We start from the raw sequence: 27,163 nt of genomic DNA on the forward strand, positions 1-27,163 counted from the left end.
GGACACTTTTTTATTTTTATGACTTGATAATGTGATTACTGTCGCACTCCTGCTCTTTGTGGAAGGAGAAATTAGTAAGTTTTTTGTTAAGCTCTTTGCACCAGAATTGAATATCAATCAGCCATCAAGCTGAGTTCCTACACCTTCTGGATTCATTTATGAACCTTTGCTCTAACTTTCCAAGACACAGCACTTCTCATCAGCAAGTCAGCACATAAGGCCTTGTTCCACTTCCCATAGGCTCTCATTGTGGGGAGGAAAGGAGGCAGCCACTGAGAGAGGGAATATATGACTTTTCGTAGTTATCTCCACAGATATGTTCCTGTATCAGGGCATCAGCCTCATCACACCTTGGAGAGGAGGGTTAAAGCACTGCAATTTATATGATTTATTCTCTTTGCTATCCTTGCTCGGTCTCCCCATCTCCTTTCAGAGCTCACTGCATCTTCCTTTCTCTCCAGGAAATCATTGTTATTAGGCTATACCACATCTCTCTGCTCAAACAGTGATGACACTGTGCTCTCCTGTAATGAACACATTCCAACTGCAGGTCAGGCTACACAGTCCAAGACCTGCCAGTTAAACTCTTAACACAGATGGAAGAGGTTCTGTCTCTGCACACAGAAGTTGTTTGTTGGAGTGGCTCAGCCTGCTCTCGGGCTGAAACCATCAAATGTCTGTCACCAGAAGAGATCACTGCGGTCTAGGTTACCTCCCCCTGGGTGGCTCCCAATCCTAAATTACCTCCCCCTGTTCCAGAAAGTTCTCCCTTTTGTAGTTATTAATTGGTTCCCTGTTATGACTCCTGCCTCCCTGTTTTCCCCATTTGTTCTGAAAAATTGTATCCTCCCCTCTGTTTGTACCCCATTGGTTGTTTTCCCTTTCCCTGCCTTACTCCACCCCCCCATAAAGGGGGCTAGCCCGCGTCTCCTCGGCACTTTTTGCTGGTCTCTGGTCCCTCCTGCAAATAAACCTGTTGGAACTCACACCAGAAGCCCCTCCCGCCTTCTTTGCCTCCGGACTAACGCAGGCCTGATCCATCGGCTGCCCGACGTGCTTCCTCTGAGGAGGAGCCAGCGCATGCACCCATCTCACGCTGATTCCACTGAGCCGTCCAGCGAGGACGCTGTGGAGGCTAACGCTGCGTCCCCTCTGCCCAAGGGCACGCCGGGGCTTGTGGTGACAAGCCCCCGGTTGCGTTAGGTTGGCGCCCAAACAGGGATGACACACATGTGCGTTCCTGCATCGTCCTCGCTGCCAGGAGGCTGCGAGTGTCAGCGATTCGGAGACGCCGACGCCTCTTGCGGCAGCACGCTCTGTTTTAAAAGCCGCACTCCGAGAGGAGGCTGCGTACTCCTGCCAGGAGAGTAGCCTGTCCCGGAGGACCCCACTGTGCCTTTTTGTTTCCAGGACCGGAAGCCTGTGTCTTCTTGTGAGTATTCTTGTGATTCCCGGCCCCTGGAAAATTATTTTTAATTTCTCCTTTTTGCCGGTGGTCGGTGAAGTAGAGGCTGAGGTTTAAGATGGGAGCTAAGCTTTCTCAGCCTCAGCGGGAGGTTTATGTCCAAGTTGGGAATCCCTGAAGAATTGTGGATTAAAGTTATCAAAGGGGTTTTTGAAAAGGTTTGTTAAGTGGCTGTTCTTTTATTTTCCCCAGATGTCCCCTGCTAATTTGAAGTCAGCCATGTTTTGGCAATTTGTGGGGGACAAAATATTAGAATTAAACCAAAGGGGAGATTCCTCCGGAGAGAGGTTTCTCTACATGGTCTGGGCTTTGAGAGATATACACAAAGCTAATCGGAAAATAAAAGAAAAGCCCCGAATTCTCCCCAGTTCTTCCCAAGTCCCTCTTTCCCCCCCTCGCGTTCCTCATCCCACTACCCCGTCGCTGAGAAGACCGGGAGTTGTAAAATGCCCAGAGGCACAGGGGTGCCACCGTCTCCCTGACTCTCCTCGATCCTCTCAGCCACCCCGCCGAAGTAGTTCTGGCCAGGCTGTTTCGGCTTCTACCCAAACCCTCTCTCCTATGCCCTCTTCCCCGGTTGTTTGCCCAAAAAGCGGTTCCCAGTTTTATTGCCCTGAAAATGACGGCGAAGGCTTTTCTCCATCCACCGGTTTGTCCCCTTTCCCTGCTGTTCCTGCACTCCCCCAAAATGGAGGAGACCGCATGGCACAGCCTGCCTTTTTTCCTTCTTCTTCCCGAAATCCTCTTGCCCCCCCTCCTCCTCGCCCTGTCCTGGCCCCGCCCCCTCCTAACGTGACGTCTGTGAGCTCCTCCTTCATGTCGGGTCCCACCCCCTGTGTTGGGAGTCCCTGCCTTTCCCGTGGCCACTCCTCTTTGTCCTCAGCCCCCGCCTACTGGGAGGAGCCTTCTGGTTCCCACGCTTCGTCTTCCGGTTCCCACGCTGTGGAAACCGGAACCGACGCCATCTTGAACCCGGAACCGGGAGCCTCCTCCGGTCCCTTCGCCGCTCCGGTTACTTATAACCGAGCTGGCGGCAACCCCACCTGGAAACCCTTTGACCCTGCTGGGCTCAAAGAACTTTGTAAAGCCCAGAAGGAGTTTGGGAGGGAGAGTCCATATTTCCGGAATCTCCTGCGGGCCACCCTCACTAATACAGTGTTGGTCCCAGCAGACCTCCAAAGCATTTTTTCCTGCTTGCTTTCTCCAGCCGAGTTTGAGATGTGGGATGATGGGTGGAGAAAGCAACTAAGAGAGGTCCTCCCAATCCTGTTGCAAGACCCTAATAACGCAGGGGTTTCCATGGACCACCTTACCGGTGAGGGGTTGCTTGCCAAGCCACAAGACCAGGCCCAAAACACCCCAGAGCCGGTCTTAAATGCTGTTAAACATGCGGCGGAGCAAGCATTTTTAATGATGCCCCCTAAATCGGCGCCTCTACTAAATTTTACTGAAATTCGGCAACTCCCAAATGAACCATTTATTGATTTTATTGACAAATTAAAATTAGTGGTGGAGAAGCAAGTGGAAGATACAAGAATTAGAGAAAGCATAATCACTCAAAAAGCAAAAGCTAATGCAAATGAACCTTGCCAGAGAGTGATTATGACCCTTCCACTTGATCCTCCACCAACGTTAAAGCAGATGATTCGGCACTGCACAACCTTAGTTCCAATTGGCCAACCAAATTTAAAAATGAGGGGGAATGTGGTGGGAGCTGCGGGTGCCACTGAGGCAACGGCACCTCAGGACAAGAGGATGACAAACAGAACCTGGACCTGTCACAGATGTGGCAAGCCAGGACATGTGGCCCGGAACTGCAGAGCTCCAGCCCCAATTAATCAAAGTTCCCGAGCTGTTTCCCCAGGGCATGTACCATCGCCCACTCACATGGAGATACAGCCGGGAAACTGAGGACCCAGTGCGGATCTGCGGCCCCGCGTGATGACATAAGCCAAGAAGCTGCAACCAGAAAAACTGTGACTGCAGCCACTGCAACCACGATGGACTCTATCACACCTCAATGGGTCCTCGTGAGCTGCAAAGGACTGAAAGACTGCTGCTTGTTTATAATAGGAGACACCATGCGTACACCACCAGAGATCTCAATAACACCAGAGATCGTCCAAGTAGGATCACAAGGACTCTTTACAATTAACATCCAATGTATTCATCCACCTTTCTTTCTTGCAGCTGGCCAAATTCTCGCCCAGGCCATCCTCATGCCCAGAAGTTCACCAGAAAACTACAACCCATCTGTCTTCTGGGCTGAGGTGGTAGGGGAGGACAAGCCGATGCTAAGCTGCAAGATTTCATGCCAGGGCTCGGACATCAGCCTAGCAGGGATGATGGACACGGGGGCAGACGTGACGGTCATCGCCTCCAACAACTGGCCGTCACATTGAGGGTTGCAACCGGCGGAAGGTATTGTTACGGGTGTGGGAGGATCCGTTGCTGCCCAGAGAAGCAGGACTCTTGTCCAGATTGAGGGTCCAGAGGGGCGGATTGCAACAGTCCATCCATTTGTTATTGACTCTGGGTTTACATTGTGGGGCAGGGATCTCATGTCCCAGTGGGGAGCCCGGGTTGAGATCCCATCTCAACCCCAGGATTTTCAGTAGGGGCCACTGCGGAGCGCCCCACCCAGAAATTGAATTGGCTCACCGATAAAAGGGTCTGGGTGGATCCGTGGCCTTTAAAAAGACACCAATTGAGAGCGCTCACTGCACTCGTGGAGGAGCAGCTGGGGAAGGGGAACATTGAGCCTTCCAACAGCGCTTGGAACTCCCCGGTCTTTGTGATCCGGAAGCCGGGGACAGACAAGTGGAGACTCCTTCACGACCTGCGGAAAATTAATGAGGTCATTGAGGACACGGGACCCCTGCAGCCCGGAATGCCATCATCCTCTATGCTCCCTAGGCAGTGGAAGGTAGCAGTCATAGACATCAAGGACTGCTTCTTCCAGATCCCCCTGCATCCAGACGACGCGCCCCGGTTTGCCTTCTCGGTGCCTTCCCTCAACCGAGAGGCTCCCATGCAGCGCTACCTCTGGCAAGTTCTGCCGCAAGGCATGAAAAACTCACCCACCATCTGCCAGTGGTATGTCGCTCACATTCTGTCCCCTGTCCGGAAAAAGGCAGTCAGAGCTGTGATCCTACAGTACATGGACGATGTTTTGGTGTGTGCGCCCATGCAGCAGTACCTGGACTGGACTCTGGGGGAGGTAATCAGGGCTTTAGAGGCTGATGGATTTGAAATCCATCCAGAAAAGGTCCAGAAGACCTCACCTTTTAAATATCTAGGACTCAAAATTGAGGAGCAGACAGTGGTGCCCCAACCATTAAAGATCAATGATAAAACTCCAGGACTCTGCAGGAACTCCATCAACTCTGCGGGTCCATCAACTGGGTGAGGCAGCTCCTGGGACTGACGACTGAGGACCTTGCCCCTCTGTTCAACCTGCTTCGTGGGAACGAGGATCTCAAATCCCCGAGGCAGTTGACAGAAGAGGCAAGAATCTCCCTCATCAAAGTCCAGGAGGCGCTGTCATCTCGCCAAGCCCATCGTTATGCCTCAGGTCTGCCCTTTCAATTTAGAGTGTTGGGGAAAATGCCATACCTCCATGGGCTGGTTTTCCAGTGGGACAAGGTGCAGAGGGATCCCCTTCTGATTATTGAGTGGGTTTTCCTCTCGCACCAGCCGTCCAAAAGTATTACCACGCCACAGGAACTCATGGCGCAGTTGGTGATAAAGGCTAGGTCTCACCTCCGTACCCTTGCGGGGTGTGATTTCACATGTGTTTACCTGCCACTAACCACCAGTGCACTGGACCATCTCCTTCAAAACAACAATCATCTCCAATTTGCCTTTGATAGTTATTCGGGACAAATATCGGCTCACAACCCGAAACACAAATTGTTCAATTCAGCCTTTAAACTAATTCCAAAAGAAATTCAGAGTCGTGAACCCCTCAATGCCCTGACGATCTTTATGGATGGTTCTGGGGCATCTCACAAGTCTGTCATCGTTTGGAGGAATCCTTGCACTCAGAAGTGGGAGTCTGATGTGCAGGTGGTCAAAGGATCACCGCAGGTTGCAGAGCTTGCCGCAGTGGTCAGAACATTTGAGTGGTTCAACGAACCTTTTAATTTGGTAACAGATTCCGCATATGTAGCAGGAGTGGTGTCCAGAGCAGAAAGAGCATCGCTCAGAGAGGTGGCAAATCCAAAAATCTATAAATTGCTTTCGAAGCTAATCCAAATTGTCTCCCACCGAAAGCAACCCTTTTACGTAATGCATGTGAGGTCACGCACTAACCTGCCAGGATTTATTGCCGAAGGGAACAGGAGAGCAGATGCCCTAGCTATGCCCATCGAGCTAGCGAATCTGCCTAACAGATTCCAGCAAGCCCAGCTGAGCCATGCAATGTTCCATCAAAATGCTCCAGCTCTCGTCCAGATGTTCCACCTCACTAGAGACCAGGCGAAAGCCATTGTGGCGATGTGCCCCAACTGCCAAAAACATCAGCTTCCATCACTAGGTCAGGGGGTTAACCCCTGAGGCCTAGGCAGTTGTGAGGTATGGCAAACAGATGTCACCCACTTCCCCCAATTTGGCCACCAGAAATATATTCACGTTTCTGTGGATACTTTTTCTGGTGCAACCTTTGCCTCAGCTCACCGTGGGGAGAGGGCCAAAGATGTCATCAACCATCTGGTACAGGCCTTCGCTGTGTTGGGGACACCAAATAAATTAAAAACTGACAATGGCCCTGCGTACACCTCTGCAGAGTTGAACAGATTCATGAGTGAGTGGGGTGTGGATCACATCACTGGCATCCCTCACTCACCCACAGGCCAAGCCATCGTGGAGAGGAAACATCAGACACTAAAAGGACTGCTTGAACAACAAAAGGGTGGCAGTGAGATCGCTGCCCCCACCATAAGACTGTCCAAAGCGTTGTTCACATTGAACTTTTTAAACTGTTCCTATGAGGAACCTGATCCTCCCATCCTGAGACACTTCACAAACTCTGCTAAACATAAACTGACTGAGAGACCTGAGGTCCTAATAAAGGACCCTGACACTTTACAGACACGTGGCCCGTACCACCTAGTCACCCAGGGTAGAGGCTACGGGTGTGTTTCAACCCCAGAAGGACCTAAATGGATCCCTGGAAAGTGGATCAAACCTTTCTTAACAAAGACATCAAAACCAAAGCAGCCTGAAAACGCAGTAGCAACAGCCTGGAAAAGGAGGAGAAACAAGACCTCCTGAATAAACAAGAAATTCTCCTCCCAGGCTGCAAAGACAAACATTCCCTTTCCCACCTTCTCTGTGTTTCCCTCCCCTAATTGGCCCTTTGTTTTGAAAGAGGGGGAGTCCAAGGGAGCCATTGTTATTTAAGTTAATTGTATTTGTATTAATTTTATTTATGTTACACTGTCCCTAAAGTTATCTCCCATAACTGCGTGATGACATCCTACATGCTGGTGTCCCACCTGCTGCTGCAGCTCCTCCTGTACACTGGGAGCTCCAGTAGCGGATTCCTTCAATTATCAAGGACATTGTATGGGGTTTCTTTATGGAGTTGTTAATTTTATTAGCCCTTCCCATTTTTAAGTGTTTGGTTTTGAAATCCCTTAAGCCTTTCCCCTCATTTCAATGTAATAAAGAAGGGGGAGATGTTGGGGTGGCTCAGCCTGCTCTCGGGCTGAAACCATCAAATGTCCGTCACCAGAAGAGATCACTGCGGTCTAGGTTACCTCCCCCTGGGTGGCTCCCAATCCTAAATTACCTCCCCCTGTTCCAGAAAGTTCTCCCTTTTGTAGTTATTAATTGGTTCCCTGTTATGACTCCTGCCTCCCTGTTTTCCCCATTTGTTCTGAAAAATTGTATCCTCCCCTCTGCTTGTACCCCATTGGTTGTTTTCCCTTTCCCTGCCTTACTCCACCCCCCCATAAAGGGGGCTAGCCCGCGTCTCCTCGGCACTTTTTGCTGGTCTCTGGTCCCTCCTGCAAATAAACCTGTTGGAACTCACACCAGAAGCCCCTCCCGCCTTCTTTGCCTCCGGGCTAACGCGAGCCTGATAATCGGCTGCCCGACGTGCTTCCTCTGAGGAGGAGCCAGCGCACACATCCATCTCACGCTATTTCCACTGAGCCATCCAGCAAGGATGCTGTAGAGGCTAACGCTGCGTCCCCTCTGCCTGAGGGCATGCCGGGGCTTGTGGTGACAAGCCCCTGGTTGCGTTAGTTGTTTCTTTCTACCATGGAAACCACTTAGTTCAATGTCTGGTCCTTCCCTTTCTACCCTCACTAGAAGAGGAGTCAGAACCTTCTGCTGTCCCTAGCTTCTTCCATCTCCTTCTGAATAGGGTCTTCTGTTAGTCTCCACAACCCAGCAGTGACCCACTTTGGAGCATTTGTATCAACAAGCCATTAAAGGAGTGCATACACACAACATGCCACTTCTACCATGATGATGTCTATTTCTTCCACTCCTAAGGATGCATTTGGTCTGTCATTGTGATGCCTTAGGTTTTAACTTTTATATTTTTCAAATCCTGTACTGCCTAGTGTGTAACTCTGAAGTTTCGTGTGGCCCATTAATTACTGTTCTCTCATGCTGGTTAGACATAAGAACACCTGCCTAGGTTTGCTCTTCAAGGATACCTTGATTGTCCCAGGCCCCAAAAAGTGTAAACTAAAGCCTTGGGGGGGGGGGGGGGGGGGTGGGTGGGCAAACTTGGGGTAATTACATCATGAACTAAAGTTAAAATTGGAGAATTAACCCTGATATGCAAATGGACCAAACTTATAAAAGTGTGAAGAACCCGTGACCCAGCGTCCATTTTGGGTGGAGTCCCTTGTAGCCTTTTGACTGCCCAGGGTGTAACTTTGAAGGCCCTTCAAATAAATACCTACTTTTATTCTCTTATTTTTGTCTAGCCTCTGTTTTTAGGTAGTCACTTCAAGGCATCAATTGAATTATTTCACTGCTAAAGATGGCTGGCTGGCACAAATCCCCAGCTATGCACTGCAAGGATTGAAAAACAGAGTGACATTGTGTCCATGCCTTGGATTAGGCTGTTCCCACTTTGCACCTTATTTCTACTAAAATACAAAATCCCCTTCTGCTAGTCAGCATTTCACATCTGATTTGGACAAGTATAATTGAGCATATGAGGCTGAGGAGATGAAGAGGAATACACTTGGGCTCTCATTTTTCAGGTTTTTTTTCTAAACATAGACCTGAAAGGCAGGAGCTTGGTGAGTGGACCCGGTCTCCTATAATGGGGAGTGCACATGAAACACATTTGGCCCAGGAGGCTTCACTGAATAGATAGCCACAGATACCAATAAACACAACCAGACAAAGGCACCTCCCAGCTCCCTGTGGTACAAAGTCTAGATTCCATAAGATGTAAAATCCTACAGGAAGAGAGCAGGGCACAGTCTGGGCATTCACTGCCTGTGCCTAGGCTCTTGGGGATGAGCCTATAGCATTCATCTCTCCCACTCCTGTTTTTTCAGGATGATCAAACCCTCATCATCTCCCAAATAGCTGACTGCTAAGGCAGCAGGATAAACTGGCTGCATGAGCAGGCAGGCTTGGAGCCCAGTCTGCAGAGCTAGTGCCAGTATTGATCAGGAAACCTGTAAAAAATAAACAAGCTCTCTGTAATTACTCAGCCTGATGGATGCCAGTAGGTTTATTTACTTCCTGCAAAGATGCCAATAACCTAATGGAGCAAATACCACCATCATGTAATAAAACAATGCAGGTAATTAAAAATATCCTGGCAGGACTGTAAACAGGAACATTATCTATTAACTCTTTCAGTGGAGCATGAGGGAAAGGATGGTGAAGATTCTGCTTCATTTGAGGGGAGACAGATTTAATGGATACTTGAATAACAGCTGAGCCAGTAGGTAATCACATAGAATTCAACATTGTCCTCTTTTCTGCCATGAAATATCTCCTTGGATATTACAGCATTCTTAAAGACCTCATATTAAACCAGGGCTCCACTGCACTGTGTTTCTTCTGTATCAATGCCTCAGAGACTTTACCTAAAAACAGAGAAAAAAATGTGGAGGTGCTTTCCAGAGGACATCAGACACCTGATACACAGCCTTCGCCTCGACAAGCCTCTGCTACTGGTCCATCAACGGGCAAGAAGTGGGGAGAAATGCAATCTATTTAAATGCATTAAGCACCACACCACAGCTGGCAGCATAACAGCTTCATACAACTCTTGTTGAAGCTCGAAAAATCTAAATATAGGCTTCAGTGAGACTTGAGCTTGGCTGGAAAAATCACAGATTTCTGACAACTCCTTGCTAAATATTTTAAATAACTCTTGTTTTCCTTCCTCAAGTGTACCTGAAAAATACCACCCTCCTGTCAAGGATCATGATCAAGCAACTGTGATATTCATGTGCATCAATATTAAAGGACAACTGCTCTGGACAGCAGCTTATGAGGAGATTTTGTAAGAAAGGTCAAACACCTATGTCATGTGCACACAGATTAGACAAAGTTTAAGCTAGAAAGCTGCATTTAATGCCTAAGGGGGCCATGCTGCTATTCCTGTCAACAGTCAGTTGGGAAGCTTTGGATAATATTTCCCTGCCTTAATTTTCCCTCAATTGCAGAACAATTAATTTGTTAGTGCTTTGGCATCATTAAGGCTTAACAGACAGTGCAATGGACATGTGAGCTATTTCTTTGCCAGACCCTGATGCAAAGTACTGACATGAGCATAGATCACAAAATATGATCCTGGAGAAGCAGAGATATACAGATTAAAGCTGTGTCGACTGTGTGACTCACTAGATCACAATAGTCACTAAGGTTTAAGTACAGCTTATTTTTAGCTGCTGTAAGCACAGAGTCCCTGGATCTCAGAATGACAGCTGGGAAAGGAAATGTGGAATTTTAAAAATTATTTTACCTCTGGTGAATGTTTCTTGCTCCCAAGAAGACATAATTAAATCAACAAAGACATAAAGATTCCTGAATCACAGAAAATGCTGCACTGTATCTGACCTCTTCCACCTTGCTTACTGAGCAAAGAACTGATCTTGCTGATCTAAGAAACTTAACTGGTGCATGGAAATCACAGCCAGTCAAATCTAGGTAGTGGGAAGAAACTGGAAAAGCAGCCAGGTTGTCCTAGAGAGATATGAGGTTGTCATGGTTTGATACTGATTAAAATATCAGATACTCACAAAAATCGTAATGAAGGGTTCATGAGCTGAGATAAGGATTAGGAGAAAACACTCTAAGGGCAAAACAGGTTCAAACTTAAAGATATAAAGGAAATTTATTATTAACAGAGTCAGAGGAGGAGAATGAGGAATAAAATAAGCCTTTAAAACATCTTTTTCCCCCCCAGCCCCTCCCTCCTTCCCACCGACAGGGCAGGGAGACAGGGTGTGAGGGTTTTGGTCAGTTCTTCACTCAAAATCTTTCTTCAGTTTGCTTAGGGAAAGGAGTCTCTTTTTTCTGCTATGCCATGGGGTCCTTCCCATGGGAGACAGTTTTCCGTGAGCTTCTCCAGCGTGGTTCTAATTTCACGAATAGCCGTCCCGCTCGACCTGCTGTTACATGAGTCCTGCCCATGGGCAAAACAGTCTTCCCAAAACTGCATGGTGTGGATCATTTAGTCCATGGGGTGTAGTCTTTAAGGATAAGCTGGTTTAGTTTGGAAGCAAGGGCCCCCTTTCTCTGTCTCTGGAAGCAAAGGTCTTTTCTCTCTGTTTGTGTCTTTTTTTTAGCATCCAACCACTCTGGTGTGAGCACCTCTTCCCACGGGCTGCGAGTGGATCTCTGCATCCTCCCATGGACTTCAAGATTTACAGGGAGAGTTTATTATAGTCCTCACCACGGCTTGCAGAGAAATCTCGACTCCAACATTTGGAACACCTCCTCCCCCTCTTTCTTTCTACTGACCTTGCTGTCACCATGCTGGTTTCCTCCACATGTCCTCACTTCCTCCTCTTTCTCCAACTAGGAGGAAAACAACTGCTGTTTGTAAGTACCATTGCCCACAAATTCCACCAGTTCAAAGATTTCTGCAAGATTTTGCAGCACTGAGAAGTTGATCTCATCTAGGTTCCGTGTCGGGGAATCACTCACCATGTTTTTGCCGCTGGCCACGTGGCCCCCGCTGCCACCGTGCGGGCGGTTGTGGCCGCCGTGGCACCAGTGCCATTCAACACCTCTCTTCATGTGGGGCACCAATAAGGGGAAGCCACTGCTGCCCCTGCCCTTCTGCCCATGGCATGGCTGGCTAGAGACAGCCCAGCAGGCAAAGTTTGCCACGGGCTGTGCTGAGATCACAGCACCCACGCAGCCACATGGTCACACCTGGCACCAGGATAGTCCTGGCAGTGGTGCCTTGCCACCCCTTGGAAAAAAAAAGCTGTGCGTGGTTTTGATTTCCTTCTTAAATATGTCATCACAGAGGTGTTACCAACTTCTCTAATTGGGCCAGCAGCATGTCCATCTTCAGAATCATCGGAGATTGGCTCTGTTGGACACAGTGGAAGTTTCTAGCAGCTTCTCACAGAAGCCACCTCTGTGGCTTCCCCCCTCCACCACCAAAAAATCAGGCTGTGTTAAACCAGCACAGAGGTGTACAGGAACTATACCACCTTTGAGACAGCTCAACTGGAGCCCAAACCATCTTTAGAGACTTTGATACTCCAAGCAATAGTAATGATTTTTTCAAACTGCACATCAACAGGGATAGCATGAAATTCCCCTGGTGTAAGCAATTCCTTCCAAAATTGCTCCTTCAAGCTTAGGAGACAGGCAGACCTGCACTAGGCAGTCCCAGGTAGCCTGGGAGCCAGAAAACACAGCACTGCAGGGCCTGTCTAGCCTCAAATGAACCAATGCCATTCATATTCTTTACCAAGAGCTGTCTCTCACCTACCACTACAAAAAAACCCAGCAGATTCCTTTACTTCCACACAACAGATAATAAATATTTCTTACTGTTTATAGAAGCATCATTACAGAAAATTTTAAGCACACTAAAGAAAAAGGCAGGATTTTTCCTAAAAGCTTTTTTTATGGCAAAGCAGGCTTATCAGTGGAAAGCAAAATTCCCAAGGCAGCTTGTATTCTAAAACATATGGGAAATAACATCTCTGAATCACTTTTGCCTAGCACAAAAAGGATTGTAACAACAGTACTGACAGGATCTGAAGCTGGAACTCCAGATTTTCAGCTTTGACAATAGAATTATTGCACATTATTCTTTCTAAGTAAATCAAACCCATTAACCATCATAATTAGTAACGCTCTGTGTCAGTGATACGGCAGAGTCATTATACTCTGCTGGAGAAACTAAAGAATGATACTACAGCCACTACATGCTGCTGCTGTCACTGTCTGCCTGTGGAGGAGGATGTTAATGCCCAAGACTTAAGAAAGATGCCAACTTCAAAGAGATATGAGGGCAGCAAGAGATACCATCTCTCCCATGCTGGCTTTAAAGCCCCTGGGATGCTGAGAGATAGCAGAAAAGAACAAATTAATCCTTTGTATGATTCTGCTTGAGTCATTTCAAGCATGACAAAAATTATTTTGGTCCATGAGGTTTCCATCCTGATTTATACCTAGCAAAGACAATATTATTCAAATGTGAAGCCAACTCCAGTCGCATATCACCAGGCATGGGCTGGGTTTTGTGCAGAGTCCATCAGGATGCTGAGCTTTGGCACAATTGTCCTGGTGGTGCTCACATTGACATTTCATCATCATTTGTATTGGAAGTGCATTAACAATGCAATTACCAAGCATGAAAGATCTATCCATTAATAAGTGAGTGGGAGATTTTGCTAAACATTAATCATGATGCAAGTGCCTTATACCAACCCCCAACATGTAATACTGAGACTCGAGACATGCTAAGGTATTTGTGAAATACCTTAATCTGGCTGTAGTCCATTTTTATTTTTTTTGAATGTATTTTTATGCATACTCACAATGGCAGAGGGTAGTCCATGTGCTTGATGCAATGCAACCATAGAAAATGAGGCTCCTGAGGCCCCTGATGATCCCTGCCACAAACAGTTTACTAGCCATCCAAATCACAACAAATAACTTTCAGCAAGTTTCTCTTCCTTCTTTTGCAAAACGTCTCTGGAGAGAGCAAGATTTTTTTTTTATCTAACAGATTTGTTACTTGAAATCAGTTACTAAAATGTTTCACTCATTTCATTTCCATTCCCGCTCACTAGTCACGCTAGGTTGCTTAGTTACAATTGTCATTTGGAATTATTTTTCCTCTGTGCCTTGACAAATGATGAGTTCTCTGATTGATTCTGATGTTGATACTGACAGAAATGGAATATAACACTTCTTTTCCTCCTGCCTAGTATGATTGGATGGTATCAGAATGTTACAGAATATTGGATTGTTACAGAAAGTGGACACAAAGGAATCAATCTCCCTCATAAAGAAAGTGTGTTCCTCCCAGTGATGTCAGTGAGGCAACTTGCCTGGAGTGTAAGAAAGGCCAAAATAAACTGATGCAAACAGGTGACTATTTGTATATTTATTCTGTGATGGGCATGTGCTTGAAGAGACAATGTGCTCACATACACCTGTGCTTGATGTCATTGTCCTGTATCAGTTGTCCTTACCAGTAATAGTCCCACAACACACTCTTAGGACAGGTGCCCAAACTGTCCAGAAATACGGGATACAGCAGATCCTCAGAGCAGTGTCTCACTGAATTGCAACCCCAAAGTAATAGCTCTCAACTTTGTGCTTCCTCATCCTCCATCCTTTAGTACCCTCTGTCATAGGTTAGCAAGCTGAGTCTCGGAAGTGATTTTATCGCAAAGGAGTGCTTAGTTTTCCCCATGACCTGGCAGAACCTATCAGTTAGCCAGTTTGAATATGGACAATTCTTTAAGCCACTGAAAATTGTGACCGCCTCTGTGATACACACTTAAGAATAGGCAAACTCCCCCCCAAGCTCTCTCTCGTTTCTGGTGCTGGGACAGGTGGCTGTGGGCCCCATGCAGGGGCCAGTGGGCCCGGCCCAGGCCCTGCACAGGCCAGGCCGGGCCAGGCCACAGCCATCCTGGAGCCGATGGGCCCTGTTCCATCCGTGGAACCCCCCCACTGCCTTGCTGTGGGCAGCTGGAGCAGCTTGGCTCTCACCCCTCTCCACTTCGATAAGCCACATTCCAGCTTCAAGGCCAAGGTGAGATTAACCCTTTTATTGCTGTGAAGAGCTGAAAACCTGAGGGAAGAGAAAGAGGAGATGCTTAAAGCTGAAATTCTGTTGTGAAGCTATGATATATCAGAGTATCCCGTTGTAATTTCATGAAGATATGGGGGGTGGAGTGTTCAACTCGTAAGCAAAAGCACCTGCACTGAGATAGGCAGATGCTGATGCAGCTGTAATTTCATGAGAAGTTTGGACAGGGAGAGATGGAAGAGATGAGGACTTTTGTTCCAAATGGGAAAGGAGAAAACCTCAGTTCCTAGAGATGATCCCAGAGATAGTCCTAAAGATGAAGATGAGGAAGACCCTTTGCCCCCAGGGAAGGAGAAGGGCCTCTGTTCTTAGAGATGAAATGCTCCCAGAGATGGGTGAAGAGAACTTTTGTTTCTGAACGGCTCAACCTTAAAGTTGTACCCCAAAAAGCTTCAAGAGTGGACCCTCAAAAGCAGTTGTGGGAAAAGCTGCAAGTCGGGGGAAGGGACTCACATGCGAGCAGAGAGACCGCTTCCTAAATGGACTGAACAAAGTTATTTGGAAGTGGGCAGCTGTCTCGTTGTGATAATGTTTTCATGGCATGAGCAGAGAGACTTCTCTTTCTAAATGGACTGAACAAGGTTATTATGGAAGTGGTAAACAGACTGAACATCTTAAGGGTTGTCTTTTTACATTGTCAGTGGGAGAAGGGAGGAAGGTGGGGGGAGGAGAAGAGTTCTGAAGGTATGGTATAATTTTTTTTTCCTTCTTTTAGGTCTGTTAATAAACATCTTTATATTCTTTCAAAGTTGGTGCCTGCTTTGCGTTTCTCCTAATTCTTATCTCACAGAAGATAAACAGTAATGAGTATTTTGGGCCAAACCACTACACTAAATTGATGTTTCTGCCCGGTTACAGAACCAAACCCGCTACACCCTCCATGCTCCACTCCATTCACTTCACATTCCATCTTTTCCCCACATGTTAATTTGCCACTCTCTCACACCAGTCCCTTCTAAACCAGACAGTTTAGTCAATAACAGCATTTGGCTCTTGTAAATCAAGTATTTCTTATGCTGTGAGCTCCATCTAGTGATGTAACTGAAGCCTTATCTCCAACCAATCTTCACAGTGCATGCAAGTTACTTTGTGCTGAACACAAGGGATCTGGGATTGAACAACACTAGGATAAAAAGCCTTTCTGCCTATTGGTATTTCCTTAAAGAAATCAGCAACTACAAGAGCTGCTGTGTGGCACAGGCAGTGCAGTCACCTGGGGAGCCAGGCAGAAGGCTAGAGGAAAATGCGGGAACGTGGCCTAGCAGCTTCAGAAAGGGCTGCCTCCATATCCAGACCCAGACAGGTCCTGGTGACTCTCTGCAATGAGACAGATCTCCCACCCCAGCTTCCTGATACATCTGTCAGGAATTAATCCTTTTTGAGCAGTGCCTTTTCAGCAGTCACACACAGAATGGGCTGGTCTCCTAGTGTTGCAGAAAGGATCTTGTGGATATGGTTGAACCATACTGACAGAGCAGCCTGAGGGAAACTGTTTTCTCATCATCTGTAGCAGCAGAGCACTTGGGCTTCCTCTGCTGCCAGCACAAATCTTTCCCTCAGAACTTGTTAAAATTGAGCATCAGAGGCCAACAAAAAGATGTCAGAGAAGAATAAAGCAGTTTTTTCCCCTGCATATCTGGCTCCCTTCATAACTGCATGTAACATTGATGTGAAAAGCACAGCACCATGAGGAGAGGACAGTTCCAGTGTGACCAGGATTTGATGGAAGTTCTCAAACCGTTGGGGGTGCCACAGGGCTGCTGAATTGCATTCCATGCTGACTTTTGACCACTTGCCCTCACACACTACTAAGAAGCTGGCTTTGAGGCTGATACACTTTTGGAATCACATGCAAAGCTATGAAAATCAAGGAGGATCAGTGTTGGAATTGAAAAAAGTCCGTGGACTCCGGCGGGGAGAGAAATTGCAGTCCAAAACCAATGTGGTTGATAAAAGCAAGCTCCGTTTATTAGCAATCCAGAGGCACTTATATAGTATACCAGCTTGTTAACTCTTAAGTGGCTTAAAACTTATCAAAACAAATTTCTGCTTCTACATAATTGGACTTACATTGGCAAGCTTCTACAGTTATATTATGATTAAAAGAATTCAGAGTTCACCCTCCTCCCTCTGGGTCTTATCTCCACAGCTGTACCTTCTCAAACTCCCTTCTTGTTCCCAGCCCTGTTTTTCACACCGGGATTTTCTCATGGAGAGTTTTTCTCACACAGGCCTTTTGCTTGCAGGCTCTTGCTACAGTTCTTTTATTGATCCCATAATTCTATCAATGATCCATGTCCCTGATCCTCTAACATTCCCAACAGATGAGGTTCCCAGGAGGGGATGAAACACAGCTACGTGGAACAAGACAGAACTTTCCTTAGGCCTGCAAATCTCCAACTAGCCTCCTTTCCTCAATGGCCGTTCTCCACTAAACCCTCAGCCTGTGGTTTCCATTGAGTTATCCTGTCCTGCCTCATTGCCTATCCCCTCTTTCTGGTCAGGACCCCATCCACCAGAGGACTCGGTTCTAAGCATGGACTGAGAGATCTGGTTCAGACCTCTTTGCAATGACAACTGCAACGTAAGAATGCAGATACAAAGAGAAATGCACATTTAAGTATGCTCCAGCTACTCTCCCTCAATCTCTCCCTTTCTGGGAGGCAAATTTGGCTTCCTGGAGCCATTTTACTGGGACATTACCAGGGAATAAGGAGTACAAAACACATTATTTACTGCAAACTGAAATCACAGAGATTCCACAGTAAATTGGAGTGCAATGGTGTTTACCTGTTTTATCCCATTTCCACTTCAGAATAATAATTTCACAGCCAAATCTGCTGTTTAGTATTTCAAATGTTCTCCCTCTCCATTCCTTCTATTGAGGGAGATCACAGTACTCAAAGTGTTCAACAGATTCTCAGACTGCAGGAAAATAATAAAAACTCAAACCAGTTAGTTTCTTAATTTCAAGAGATAATAATTTACCAAGATATTAGCAGGCAAAAGAAATATATCTCTCTGTATATCTATCTAGAGTGTTTAGGATTTCATCCCCCATTTTTGTAAAATTAATGAAAGATTTATGAGTTATTCAGCTACTCTGAGTTCCTGGGATATTGCTAATAAACCTTCCCCTTATTCCTATTGTTACATCTCATCAACCCTCAGCCAGTTCAGACTTTTGAAGTGTAGATTCTTTTTTGTTGAAGAATTTTAATATCTGCTTCACGAAGATGAACATCAAGTTTTTCTACTCCGTCACATTCATCATTTTCCACTTTCCCACCATAACTTAGAAGCCAGGCAGATGACACATTAATCCCTTGTTAAGACAGGAGTCGAGCTGGATGAAGGGAACCTCTGAAACCAGATAATGAATCTCTACAAGTTCTCCAGCCCTTAAAGAATTAAGCAAAGGTAGCTTTTCCTGAAAGTAAATTCACGACTATTATCACCACAAATTACTTACTGATATACTGTCAGCATTCAGTTCAGCCAAATAAGGCTGAATTGAGGACTCATCCAAGTATAACTCTTGTGCAGCAAAAAGAATGCTGAAATTTGACTACTGACTATTCTTTAACACAAGATTTTCTTCCTGGACCTATTTCCATGCTCTCCTTTCCTTCTCTCACCACTCTTTCTCAATTCCTAAGCAATTCATACTGTTAATTTCAAGGAAATCTTTCAATGACCATGGATCAACCACAAACCCCATGCTTGGCAGACCACAAATTTCCCTCCTGTAGACTCTCAAAGCTGAGATGTAGTGCTTAGTCTAAGTCCCACTCACTTCCCAAAGGAGAGCTGGCATGGGAAGTGTGGACCTGCCTGCAGTACATCACAAGACAGGCTCATGACCAGTCCACAATATTTAAGATCTTTTCAAAAGAAAACAAACAATTCAAAGGAAATCTTGCCATGGTTTCCCAAGAAAATAAAACAAAGTTAACCCTATCAAGTATACTCTATTACCTACAACCCAGATTTTCCAGTTTAAGCTTCCAGCTTTCCATGCCATATCTTCAATATTCCCTCCAGGCCATGGTCTGAAGAAAGTAAGTGCTGTCCAGGGTGCAGGAACACAGCTGCTGAACCTTAGTAATAGAGATACAGAGACGTTCCCCTTGTCAGAACTAATACAGAGATACATGCAGCTTCTCCAAGACGCTTCAGTTTGAGCAGATTCTTCAGAGCACACAGTGGATGAGCCCTTTAGATACTAATCCTTTTGCTTTTTTATCTCTTTTTCTTCACAGACTTATCATGCACTGCAGCATGCAGCCCCAAACAGAAGGAGGTAGAATTCCCCTGCAACCAAGAGCAGAACAAAAGAAATGAAGTCCTGATTCAGCCTCTTGTAAGCAAGTCCTTCCCCAGAACCAGGTGTGGGGAGATCACCCAGGAAAACATCTAAACTGTCATCTTAATTACTGACAGAAGCTTTCATCCCAACAGTGTCTATGTACCTCAAAGTATTAACAGATGTGTCACAACAGTGCTGAGAACCATTATCCCTATTTTACAGATGAGGAACTGAGACCAAAAGGGAAACGTGATCCACTATTATACACAAAACCTGTTACTGAGCAAAGAATTTAGCATGAGCCTGCAAGCTGCAGACTAATGCCTCAGCCACTAGCTGCTTTTGCAATTTATCTCTTAAACCTCAGTATGGAGCAACTCTTTCTGTCCCTCAGTAACACCTTGCCCCTCTTCCCAGGACATCCAGTGGGCATAGACCTGCACTGAGTTTTGCTGTTGAGGGCTTTCAGTGCTGAGAATCCTGTCTCATAGCATATTAGTGTAGTTTTCACTGGTAGTAGCAGGAACATTCAGAGGATCAGCCAAACAGAACATGCATCAAAACGGATGGATCTCACAGCCTCATGATTCCTGTCTTCGCCTCATCCAAGTGATCCAGTTTGGGGCCATCCAAACACCTATTTAAGCACTGTGAGGCAGCACATCTGTAATGTCAGAGCACATAGACACAGCACAGTCTGCTCACTGATCTCCCTGTCTGATATTCGTGTGACACAGGCATAGCAGGGGTTCATGAAAACAGAGGGACTCCAAGCAAAATACAGCTTGGGGATTAAGGTGCCAGCTTTCCACAAACTTGTAAAAAATCATGAGAACTAAGAATGCTTGGGATTTCACTTTCTTTTTCCTCAGAGAGAATTCTCTAATTACAGTTAGCAGCCACAGTGGCCACCTCGTTTGGCTTTGTCAGGGTTGAATTCAATTACATTCAGAAGGGGATACAACATGCCTTCATTAAATCCAAATCACCTTGGCCATATGTTCAAAGCAACTATGGACAGCTGCTTCCTTTGTGAGGAATTCCAAGCAGGAATATAGGAACAGTTTAGCAGAAAACACTTTTGGGCTTAGAGATTTCTCAGTGCATTTTGACAAAGAATGGTCCCTAATTGCTCCCCTTACCTCTAGGCCCATCTTACAACAACCCAAAAAAGTAAAGGGGCATCAAATAGTTTCACTTCCTGGTCCTAATATCTGCAACACCACCAATCCACTGTGTGCTGCTTTCAGCCCACTACTCTTGAATTTCCCTGCTGGCTCTGGGGGAAGGTGTAGTGAAGCTGAGAGACTGTAGGCAAGCCCTTATCCTCCAGTGGAATCAGAACCAGTCAAACCATGTATTACAGGTGCATTTATACTGGCACTTAAGAGCGATTCTCCTGGATGTTTTGATAGCTGGAAGAAATTAATCTTACATCTCTTACCAGGCATAACATACTCACACCCTAGAAATACTGTTTTACGGTGTTATCAATTCCTCCCAGGTAGGCAACATACAGAGAATAAATGGAAGAAATTCCTGCCTCGGCCATGTATGAGGTAGAAATCCAATCTGGGAGCTCTCAGCTGCTTTTCTCCATGGCACCATGGTAATTCCTTTCCAGCATTTAAACATCGTCATAGCATGGTTGTCTCTGCCTGAGTCTAGGATTTTACTGAGCACCTGTGAAAAAATTTATTTAAATCTTAATCTTGACAAAGATCACCCCTTTGTATCTCAGAAAGGTATGTCCCACACTCATAGCAGATTATGTACTGTAGAGCTTTGGAAAGCCTGTCCCTGCTCATTGCCCAGCAGCATGTTGGATATGTCTAGCATGTGATCTCTGAAACAACCACTATCACACAAGTCTCACAGTGCATTCAACCCAGCTAAAATTTCAAAACCTGCAAAGAGAGAAAACAACCTGGGAATCTTTTCTAGAGCAGTCTGGAAACTGTGAAAAATCTGGGACCTTTCTTACCAAGGAGACTGTAGCAGAAAGATGCTCCTTACATCTCTTGGTAGCAAAAGGATCTGGCTAATACAAAGAAAGGCACTGAAAGTTTAGATATTCTTGTAGAAAACCTGAGGATAACACAACCTAGAGGAGATAACTAGGATCTGTCCAGTAGGAACTCTCCTAAAAAAATTAGATTTGCAAACTGGGACCTCTAGGCTATAGAGGCAGCTACATTGAAGCAGTCCAGGCAGTCCAAGAACCCGCAGAGTTCTGGAGGCATTTGAGGTCTGGCCTATTCCCCTGACTTGTAGTCGTCTGCCTGTCAGAAAGGGGAACTTTTAATCATTCTCTTCCAAAACTTTCCATCACAACTAAAACCTTGACATGTTGAGATGGAAAGAAAAGAACATGCACCAGATCTTTAGAGAGAAAACACTAAACAAATTTAGTATCACTTTCTATACAGCATTTCCTTTTATTCCCCTTTTGACAGCCCTGGGGAACCGGGAACTTCTGGGATTTTAAGCACTCAGCATACTTCAATGTAGATTGGAGAATGGGAGGGCATATGAAGTACACCAGCAAGGACAGGAAGGTTGACAAGAAAAGCAAGAAGGATGCAGGTGTTCTGAGTACACAAGGTTTATGGATGTCTTATCCAGTAATACACCATCAATTACACTCCTGCTGTCTCAGCTGGACAAACTCCTGGCAGACAGGAGGCAGCTGCAGAGATGGATCCGCTTTTCAGTCAGTCATGAACAAGACTAGCATTCCCCACTTGTCCAAGTAGGTACATGTGTGCTCAGTTCTGCAAAGGTGTTACTGACAGCATCACAAATTGCTCCAGAGGTCCATTGGCCATCTGCTGCTACCCTACCTGGCTTGTTTGGCAGTCACTGCAGGGAAGCTGGCACCACTGGTTCACCCTCTGTGCCGTAACACTGTTGCTGGTCTGGCACAAACTTCATGCTCAGTGGGCATAATTGCCAGCCATTCCTGAGCTTAGAGGAAGATGGGGACTAAAATCTTTCAAGTGTTTTCAACAGCTTTTTAGAAATCACCATACTGTAAGACAAGTAGCCTCCCTGCTGCCTACAGAGTGCTGTAAGACCCCTGGCAGGAAGGATTCCCATAGGATACAGTGTTTATCAGTAGCACAGCACCCCTCAGCAATATGAATCATCACACACCAATGCCACAGCCCCTACAATATGTTCCTAAATGCACACTACCGGCAGCAAAGATGATGTCTCTTTGTTTTCTCTTCAGCTCTCTTAGCCAGTCTGTGTCTTCGCTTGGTGGCTGTTTGTGAAAGGAGCTTTTGTGCTTGTGGATTTCTGTTCCTGCCTCTAGATCTACAGTAACCCCATAACTGTGATGCCAAGCAGTGTCTGAAGATCATTTCATCACAGTCTGTATCATGTGCAAATACCATTAAGTTAGAGGGATTTTCTCATTAATTCTCCATCCCAGTGACAAACCAGGAATTAACACAATTGATTTTCCCATCCCTGCTCATTATCAATCATCCAAGAACTTGGTCACATCTCATCTGTCCCACCTGGGTCCCAGCATATATTTGTAGACTTCAACATATATTAAACTAATAAAAAACAACAGTCATAGCAACATCTGGACTCAAACCCCAGACAAAAATGAACTGTATATATTCCTAACTCCTTTGGTGGTAAACTTCCCATTATGTACCAGTATCCTACAGAGAACCAGCAGTGGCCAGATTAAGGAACAACTGATTGTACACTGCCTGTTGTGTTAATATTTTCTGTCTTGCAAACAAAAAAACCCCACAACTCTGTGTTGCTTTAAAAACTTAAAGAAAACAATTCATAGGGTGTTTGTTTCCTGGAAGAGGCAAATTCAGGCATCTGAAATGCAGTAAGTCCCACAAGCTCTCTGCCTCACCCCAGAGAGCCTGTAAATAAGTGTAATCTTTTAAAATCATCAGTTCTCTTTGGCTCATCTGAATCCAGAAAGTACTCAAAACAGGCTCAGAGATGGAATTATCGCTAGAACCTTTATGGAAGCTGTTTAAGGGTAATTCCCATCTTTTTTATTGTGTGACTTTTGAAATTTCCAGTACAAAAAGGTGGTACAGATTTGGAATACTAAGCAATAAGAAGTTAGAAGGGTATTTCAATCTGGAACCATTTCTCCAGATAATTGGATTCCTAATCCCTGAAAGGTCATGATCTCAGTTTACTGTGCTTGGATAGAAGGTGCCCAATTAGTCTTTTATGACATGATCCAGCCCAGGCTTCGGCATTGCCTGCAAGGTAACAACCTGTAAATCATCACAGGGAAAAAAATAAAGATTTTGCAGGTACAAGGAAGTCAGGCTCTGATAGACCAGCTCTGTCTTGTGTTCCCACTGGAAGGAGAGTGGGATACACCTTTCTCCCAGATACTGTAAAACAACAGCTCACAACATCCACAAACACAAAGGATGATAAAGTCCATTTTCCAAAGGATGCTGGTGGGCTAGCTAGTATGGAAGGGCCTGCTCCTGTCTATGCGGGACTGGATACAAACCTCTGCAGCCCAGACCTGGCAGCCCACCTTGGCTGGGTAGTATTGCTCTGTGTTGTCAGCTTTTTCTTAAGGTTATGGCAGTGAAAGGCAATAGCATCAGCAGAAAAGCATGGAGGGAGGGGAGGTGTTCTCTTCTTTATAGAGAACCCATATTAAATCACAAAATAATCTCTCAAGGACTGTTAAGTGTTTGGCTACAGCACAAAGGAGCTTGTAAATACAGTGGAACCAACCTCTTGAAAAATGTCTTTACAAATACAGAACAAAACACAGAGGAGTCAAACACACTATGCCCATCTCTGTAGGGAGTTAACAGAAACTACCAATGGGCTTAAAGCTAGTCCTAAACAACAACAACAACAAAAAAAAAACAAACAAACAAACAAAAAAAAAACCAAAAAAAACCAAAACCAAACAAACAAAAAAAAAACAACAAAAAAAAAAAAATCAGGAGCTAAAATCAGCAATGGTGTGTAAGCATCCCCTCACAGTAATTCATGAAGGTCATACACCAGATCACACCTGGTGTGTTCTTAGTACTATTAGTGCTGTCAACAACCACTGAATGTTTCATGCAAAGACTCTACCAATGAATAAGGAGAAGGAATGTGTTTCTGGAAAAGAAAGCACGCTCAAGGAACTGCTCCCTTCTTAATGAAACACAAGACAAAGACTGGTGCCAAGAGAGGAATAAAAATCACTGACAACCAGACAAAATGATGTCACCTTCCAGGTACCTGAAGTAGCTGTGTCAGCACATGGAGCATTGCAGAAAGAAAATTCAACCTTTGTAGTTTCTGGAGATAAATCAAACCCATCCACTTGTTAATATGGGTAAGGCTTATTGTACCCTTTGTAAGTTCTTAACTAGACCTTTTGTCCTAGGTTACAATGTAAGATGTGCCCACAAGCATGTATTCTATCACCATCTTCATGAGCTGTTAAAACCAGGTGGGGCAGTGCTCCCTGCCTCCCCCCTCAAGACTATGTCCTGTTAATGGCCCATCAGTGCCTTATCTCATGACTCATCATTCCATTGTGAGATGCTCCACCCAGAGGGAGAAACCAAGCATCCCATCCTGGATATAAACTGCGATTTTTGAAGACCACAGGCAGCCTTTCCCACTGGATTTCCAGAGGACAAGAGCTACATACCTACCACTGGACCTTCTGAGGAAGACCAGATCTTTCTACACAGGATCACCTCTTCAACAGAACCACATCCATTCACTTCAGGAGGACTGCAGCCACCACCTTATCGGACTGCTACTGCTACCCTGACTAACAGGGTCAGGTCGTATCTGACTCTGTCAGTTTAAATCAGTTTTTTTCCCTGCCTTGTTTTGATATATATATATATATATATATATATATATATAGATATATATATATATATATATGTAACGAACTGTTATTCCTGTTTCCCATATCTTTACCTGAAAGCCCCTTGATTTCAAAATTACAATAGTTTGGAGGGGAGTTGCATCTTCCATTTCAAGGGAGGCTCCTGCCTTCCTTAGGCAGACACCTGTCTTTCAAACCAAGACACCTTTTGAGCAGCCAGGGATCTTGTATGAATCCTCTCACATACCAGTGCTGTCTCAGGGATTACACTTTGTAGTCTTTTTTTTTTCACTTCACTGCAAACCAGGTGTGCTCTTTTTTCTAAATATGCTATCAGCTTGCAAAAGAAAATTATGGAAACTGTTAAAGGCTATACTGGAACTAAAACAAAGCAAAAAACTGTCATAAACCAAGACTTTCTTCTTCATCAAGGGCTGAGCTTAATTCACTATGCAGCCTGGTAAATACATCCATTCATGTGTAGCAAGTTTTATGGCAGAATTCAGACTTGAACAGATTTTTTATAGCCCAAGCACAAAATCCCAATTGGTAAGGCAGTAAGACAAGCTGCAACACCACTGCAGACAAAGGACAAAGCCCAGGGCCAGCAATGATGCTGTGAGGTACCAGGCACCAGAGGTGAGCACAGCAGGTTGCTGACAGCCAGCTCCCTCTTCACCAGGACTCCAACACATCCCAGCCAGTGCTTGGTATGCTTGGTAGCTCTGCCAGACTGTACAAAGCTCTGCCAGATCCCCATAGCCATATTCCACTTCCAGTCTTGGTTCCCCATATATGGCTCTTCCAGCTCACTTCAGTCCTGCCTTATAACCACATATCCAGGCTGTTCTGCCCATCCAGGATGATAGTATGAATGGTGAGCACTGACTGAAACTATATTCACGAGCTGGGCATCAAGCCTGGGGACTCTCTTCAATGTCAGTCACTTGGCAGTGACTGAACAATTTATAGCAAACTGAAGTGTAAGGAGTTGATAATGAAACTATTTAATTTCCACCTCTGATTCAGCTGCCACCTGTAAAACTGCAGACAGGAATGGGCTCTGGAAGTGCACTGAAATACCATTAGATTTTCACCAGGCACTGCCTTCACCTTTATGCCTGTGCCCACCCACATCAGCTTTGTTATTGTAAATGACTCTTCCTGATTCATCACCACAAGAGCACAGCTGCTTGCATCCTTTACAGACAGGTATCACATGCAGAGCTCAAAGCTCCCAGCACTCAAATGTCCTTTCCTGTCCAAGAGGGCTGTCACCCCAGGAAAGGGGAAGCAGTGCCTGCTGAAACTATGGAACACCATAGTCTCTTTGGACAACTGTCTCAGGTCAAGGACAAAAAAATGGAGCACAGGCTGTGCTTGGCCACTGACATTTTACAAATGCCTGTGCCACTATTGTGAACAGCCCTCCTGCCACAGAAGCCAGTTTCTGACATTCACACCTGGATTGGCACCATTTGATGGTGACCCTTTCCATCAATGTCAGCCCCAGCCCCGAGGTGTTTTATGACACTTATTTTAGACAAACTGCTTAAAGCTACACAAGTTCCAAATGCCACATTTCTGTATGCACCTCCATAGCTGAGAGTTTGGGTCAATTTTACTGTTAAAGCTCTTGTTTGGCAGATGAAAATTGAACAGTCTATTTCCACTATTCCCATTGCAGCACAGACATTTCTACTGCAATACCTTCTTGCAACTCAAACTATTCCCTGTCCCTTCCCCCATACATAGACAGGGACTCATAGGATTTCAGTTTTCCCTCCAGAAGTGTTAGCAGAGGAATGGTGAGTAGGATGGTGAGGTCTTAAGTAAGAGAAAGAATCTACATCAAATCCCATTTTCCCTAGAAAGTACAAAGCCTTACTTTAGTAAATGAGGAAAACATTTCTTCCCTTAAACTTTTCCTCCAGAATATGCTTTTTAGACAAGTCAGAATGCAACATGCATTCTCTCTCACACGCAAAAAACATATGGGTGTCTAGAAAACAACCTTTTCTTTTCCTCCTGTGAGTTAGCTTGCTAGAGAAATTGATATTCTGTTTATGTCTCAATCCTCAGGAGACATGCAGGGCTCCTAAATTACTTGGATTTGTTTCTTCACCATCTGGAGATGAGTTAACTCTTAGTGGGAATATGCATCACTCATGTACGTACTTGTACTTGCAACCCTTCCTAGCCCAACACTCTTCTGTAATAGGAGTTTAGGACATGGCTGTT

General features: G+C 45.4%; 1 long non-coding RNA gene across 1 annotated transcript; it reads left to right on the forward strand.

Moving 5' to 3' along the window:
• The first annotated feature begins 10,698 nt into the window (after nt 1-10,698).
• On the forward strand, nt 10,699-16,740 carry LOC125337048. The gene is made up of 3 exons (XR_007207927.1): nt 10,699-10,766; nt 12,085-12,087; nt 16,727-16,740. It is a non-coding gene; the product is annotated as an uncharacterized LOC125337048 (long non-coding RNA).
• The last annotated feature ends 10,423 nt before the right edge of the window (nt 16,741-27,163 follow it).

Source organism: Corvus hawaiiensis, chromosome 22 (genome assembly GCF_020740725.1).
Source record: "Corvus hawaiiensis isolate bCorHaw1 chromosome 22, bCorHaw1.pri.cur, whole genome shotgun sequence".
NCBI lineage: Eukaryota > Metazoa > Chordata > Aves > Passeriformes > Corvidae > Corvus > Corvus hawaiiensis.